Here is a 5,735-nt window from a genome sequence, read left to right as displayed (position 1 = left end):
CAAAAACAGAAATAAACTGAAAATATAATCTTTGAACTTTTCTGTAAAACTGCAGTAAACAATTTATTTATTCAGATTTAAAGGAAACAACAATTTCTCCAAATTCCAGGTTGCCAGGACATTGTTTCCAGACATGAAGAGCACAGAAACTAAACGCTGCTAATTAATCATTAGAGTGATTAATTGAGTTAATTTTGATTAATCAATTATTGAAATAATCTTTAATTTAGTAATTGCTTAATCATTAACTGGAGTAAACAAATTCTGAAAAAGGGAGTTTACTGAAAGAACAACATAATCAGAGCAAATATTAAGCCAAAACTGTACAAAACTAAATACATTTTGCATTTAACAGTTTCTATCGAGATGTTAGAGTAAGATGTTAAATTTATTTTTTAGCAGCCATTTTTAGTGTCCTTCAACACAAATGATCATATGCTAAATGGATTCTGTGTTATTGCATTAAAAGGTAATAAAATGTTAATTTTTCTATTTGAAAAAGGACTTAAGTGGTTAAATGAAATTTCTGCTGAATCTGCCATTTAAAAAAAATCTAATTTATCAATTAATTCTCAAAATATAGCTCTGGTATTAGCAGATTAGTGAAAGTGTGCCAACAACTGTCTAATAAACCTTTGTCAGAAAGAATTACATTACATATAGATTAATTTTATCTATTAATAAAATGACTTGTAAAAGTAATTGGATGCTCTGGATTTTATTTAGGGGTAAAAAGCAAAAGAACATGAAAACATTCCACACCTTTTATTATGTTTGTTCAGATAACATGTAAAAACCATGCCTTGCGTTTCTTTCACTTCACAATTATTCATTAGTTTGTGTTGATCTGTCACATAAAATCTCAGTAAAATACACCAAGGTTTGTATTTATGATGTGATGAAACATAAAAAAGTAAAAATTTTGGATGAAAACATTTGCTGAACTGATTCCATTCAGAGCAGAGATCATGATGTGGCTGAACTTTTCTCTGTTTAGTAGAGAGCTCAGGTCTCAGAGGACTCTTCATTTGGCTTTTACAGAGACATCTCTGGGCAGTGGAGAGGCCAAAGTAAGTAGACCATAAACCACCATAAAGATGTCTTTTGATGTTCCTGGGATGGCACTCTGGACACCTGTGGGGTTGAAGTGGACGAACAGAGATCATTGGGTCACCACATGTCAACATGCTGAATTAAAGCTTGAGGTAACGCTCCAGCCACTGAAGCCTTACTCTGACTGACAGATGTGTTAAAACAGAAAAGTTTCATGTTATTTTTTAAATTTCTCGCAGGTTGACCTGGAGCTCCACACGCAAACACAAAATATTAGTCACACAGCTGTCATGGGTGATATATGCAACTTGGCTGCTGTTTGCACTGAATTGTCCTTTCGCAGTCATGCATCATGGTTGTCTTGGTCTTTCTCAGGTCTGTGACTCATCCACTTTCCTGTCCCTTTACACAGAGCATTAGCAATGTTGGGTGTGTTGTTCAGGCCTGTTCAGACGGCAGAAAACAAGAGGCAGGGGAGCGTGGAGCTGCAGACAAGCTACATACACTCACACACACGCACATCTTTGTTGATAGCCACAACGGAACAACGATAACAGGAAAAGAGCCTGAAGCAGAGAAAGTTAAAATGCCGGTGAAGCAATTCTGTCCACTTACTTAGGATTTGAAGAAAGGGCTCACAGTGTCTTTATCCTATCAGGGGTTGTGACCTTTTGTGCTGCAGAACATATGTCAGCATGCTTCCCCTGGTTGTTAGTCTCCACTCCAGTTGTTTTCTGTTGACTGATAACATTTGAAGCACTTAAAGTCAGCATTTCTGTGCAAAAAGCAAATCATAAATAAGGCAGCTGACACGCTGAAAGCTGTGGAGACCTTGGAGATTTTCTTTCCTGCAGGATTTCAAACTGCATGAGGTACCAAACATTCAAGGGGTCCATATAATTCTTTATTTGCTTGTGTTTAGCATCTTCTTGCCTCCTGGCCTGTATAAAGAGAACGAGTGGACTAATCAGGGTCTTTTGAAGGGTGGGCTGGGCTTGTTTGTCAAGTGGCATTTGGTGAAAGGGTGTTAGAGGAAAAGTTTCTCACACCATGAGTTAGAGCCTCAACATCAGGACTCATTCAGACGTGTTGTGTTTGTGTGGAAAGAGGAACTCGTTTTGCCACTCTCTGCTTTGTGCAGGGATGAAAACGTTGATCCGTACCCAGACGCTATTATTCAGCTTTTCAGTTCTGTTTCTGAATCAGTTGTAAACATTTTTGTTTTGACAACTTAATGACTTAATTATATGATGTGAACCTGCTCTTTAGGATATGATGAGAATAATTAAACTGTTCACCCTGTAATCAGAAGAAAAACAATGTCATAGCAACTAGATGTCTTTTATAGTGAAAATCAATATTTATGGAGGTGGAAACAACCAGCTAATAGCTCTGCAGAAGCCTTAAACCTTTCCACATTTTGTCAGGTTGCAATCATAACTTTTTGTGTCCAGTGGACCCCCAGCAGTCTCAGGGGACAGAGATAAAAAACGTGCATCTCTTTCAGGTGATGCACCAACATCCCCTATAACAGTTCCTACCTAGAAACATCTGCAGTAAATGTCCTAATGACACAAAAACATACATAATGGAAGATAAAACACATAAACTAAAATTATGGCAGTAAAAACTCGTAACATTCCCAAAATGCATCTGGTGTATTTTGGCCCCCAGTATTCTACTGTAAGTTTTCATACAACTTAAAGTTTCAGATCATAAATTTCATTTTGAAACAAAAAAAAAGAATTAATATATCAAATGTTAGATACAAAGAGACTTTTAGTTTAGGCCTTCAACCTCTCCCATATGTAAAGGTAGCAGCAGGAAAGACCTTTCAGGAGTCACACCATAAACTCATCACTCGTCATTCATTTTACCATGACTGAGAGACACAATTTGATGTAAAGGAAGATTAAGTGAGCACAGGATTGATGGCTCTCTCTACCAGCGGCCCGATAAATTCTTTACCTCGTGTGTATAAGCAAGTAAAGGCGCTAAGCTTCCTCTCAGTTCACACAACATTTGATTTTCAGAACTTACTTAGCAACAAAGCTGGGAGGACAAGGACTGCAGAGCCAAACAAGAAGACAGGGAGATAAATCCTGCACAGTGATGAAGAAGCATTGGGTTGGAAGTAAAGGCTTTCGTTAGGCCGTGGAGAAGGATGGAGCGCTGAGGGCGCTTCAGTGTCAGCAAAGCTTCATAGATGTGTCAGAGAGCTGGGAATGTGTGGTCTAGTAAAAGTCTGGTGACTCTTTGAGCTTTCTTTCTTTCTCTGATATCACTTTAATTTGACATAGGTCTCATTTTTATATAGCTTAATTGTGTTTTATTTTACTTTTTCAATTACAAAAAGTAATTGATCAATATTCTACTAAGTAGAATATTGTATGTCATCAGTTTGTGACCTTAAGTTTAAGTGCATTTGGGTTTTGCTGAAGGATAATGATCCAAAGTTGCTTCCTGATGAAAAACAGAGTTTAAGTGAATGCTTTTTATTAAGTTTTGTATTCTCCCACTTTTTCTAATTAGTCTGTATATTTGTGCATAAAAAACAATAACAGACTATTTACAGGAAAGGTCTGCGTTAACGCTCCTTTATGCACCCAGGATGCAGCAGTGTATCAGTGAAGGATCCCTCCAGTTCAGCGGCAGTTTTATGGGGGAAATCATCATTGAATGGAAAACAATGATGTCAGTCAATTAAAATCATGGATTTAATGTCATTAAAAGACACAACGTGCCATTACAGTTTGAGTTGAAACACCAGAAGCCTGCTTTAGTCTCTGCCCATGTTAGATGAGCGTAAGCCTCAACCGCCATGTTCAAATAATCTTGGTTTAAGATGAATAGAGTAAGATAGTAAGTCCTCATAATCTCTCAGCATAGACACACTTTGAAACTAGGAACTATCCCTTTAGGGCAAATGCCAAAATTAGTATGTTGGCCACAGATCAGATGCTTAATTAATGTGTTTACAACTTTTCCAAGGTACAATCTGTCTATGCTAACTGACATCATAACCTAACAGAGAAAAACATCCTTTCTTCTGTGGTCTGAGGTGAACAATATGTGATTGATGAAAGTGTTTTCTCCTACCACACCTGCATGGTGGATTTACAGTAATAAAGCATAACTAATGTCTTTGTAAAATCCTCCATATGTGAAAAGGTCACTTTCACTTTCTTTCCACTGAAGCAGGTCAATCAGAAATTTATGCTTCATCTCAAACTCATCTTGTTGGGTTTAAATATTGCAAATGTGCAGCGAAAGTTAAAATTAGGTTTCCTAGTCTTGAATTAAGAGCTTTGTGAGGTTATTGTCTGGTAAACAACAGAACAGATGAGAAAAAAACAACATTTCTTTAATGGTTTGACCTTCTGCATCCAGACCAGATTAAAGCTGAAAAAGCAGCTGATGATGTTTCTCTGAATGTTTCTCTGAATGCAGCCGTGTTTAATATTGCCCATTGCAACTTTGCATTGCAAACAAATGCAGCATATAATTTGCAATGGGACACTGCATGGTAATACTGAAGTATCAAATAGCAGGAAAACTATTTTTAAGAGTAAGATCACAGAGAAATGACAGAATATTAAGTGTTTTCCTGGACTGGCTTGTTTTGTTTTTCCTTCTACAAGGTTTCCCTTCACAGAACCCTCCATGTTTACTGACACGACTGTTAAAGATGTTATAAAATCCTTAAAAAGATTAGTCTGTAATGTATCCACATCTTAATTAAAAACAAACCACATCTTGTTTTCCTTTGTGTAGTAATAATGTGTCACAGAGGCCTGCTTGTCTCAGCCACGCCTAAAATGAAAAGACAAGCAAACATGACAGTCAGGGAGTGTTGATTATTATAAGTCAGGAAATGGCTATAAAAAATAGTTACTCATCTAAATTTAAATAAATCTACAGCTGGAGGCGGAACTGAGCTGAACAAGGACAAGTTTATCTAAACACCAAACACATTAAGGAGGATAGTGAGGAAGGTTTAAAATCTCACTTTTACTGAGCTGCAGCAAAGAGTGTCATCTTGGGGTCACTGAGTCTCCATGGCAACCATTACAAGCTACCTAGATCCCAACCAGTTGTTTGCCAGGAAGGAGCCTTTTCTCTCCTACCAATTCAAGCATTAAAGTTTGGAGTCTACTTATTGTTACTGAAACTTTAACTGAAACTGTTCTGGTAGAATGACAATGAAAACTTCTTTCAGCAAACATTTCAATCACTTCGCTGCAAAGAGTTTCTGAACTGCTTCTGGCTGTTCATTAATCACCAGTTGAGCCAGACGTGTCCAATGCAAATGTGTGCTCCTAAAAATAAAGCCAGCATTGAAGAAACTGAGGAAGTGTGGAGCAGAACTAAGCAGGGTTGATAAAAGTGCATGTTGGAAATCTCTGGTCCATTTAAACGGTAAAATCCAAACATAATCTGCTGCTGAAGAAACAAGCATGGAAAGAAATGATGTGTGCAACATGTTGTTTTCACACCAGATGGTCCAGTAGACTCAGTTTGATTAGAGACCAAAATTGCAACATCTGTTAGATTGACTGCACCGTGTCAAACCAACCAAATCCTTTGAGAAAGCTGTTCCCCTCCTCACCTGTGGTGGCGCTGCACCTATCTGAAAAAAAAAAAACAAAACAAAACACTGAGCACAACTTCCTTCCTTACAA

At 37.4% G+C, this 5,735-nt stretch overlaps 1 long non-coding RNA gene across 1 annotated transcript; it reads right to left on the bottom strand.

The window, feature by feature from the left end:
* Positions 1 to 750: 750 nt before the first annotated feature.
* Positions 751 to 1,979, bottom strand: LOC148155360 (uncharacterized). The gene is made up of 2 exons (XR_015765544.1): positions 1,669 to 1,979; positions 751 to 1,134 (listed from the first exon to the last, which is right to left on the bottom strand). It is a non-coding gene; the product is annotated as an uncharacterized LOC148155360 (long non-coding RNA).
* Between the last annotated feature and the right edge of the window lie 3,756 nt (positions 1,980 to 5,735).

Source organism: Poecilia mexicana, unplaced genomic scaffold (assembly GCF_051168715.1).
Source record: "Poecilia mexicana isolate PSO_F unplaced genomic scaffold, ASM5116871v1 scaffold_15, whole genome shotgun sequence".
Taxonomy (NCBI): Eukaryota; Metazoa; Chordata; class Actinopteri; order Cyprinodontiformes; family Poeciliidae; genus Poecilia; species Poecilia mexicana.
The sequence above is the reverse complement of the archived record's forward strand: the minus strand, read 5'-3'. Positions and strand labels throughout refer to the sequence as shown.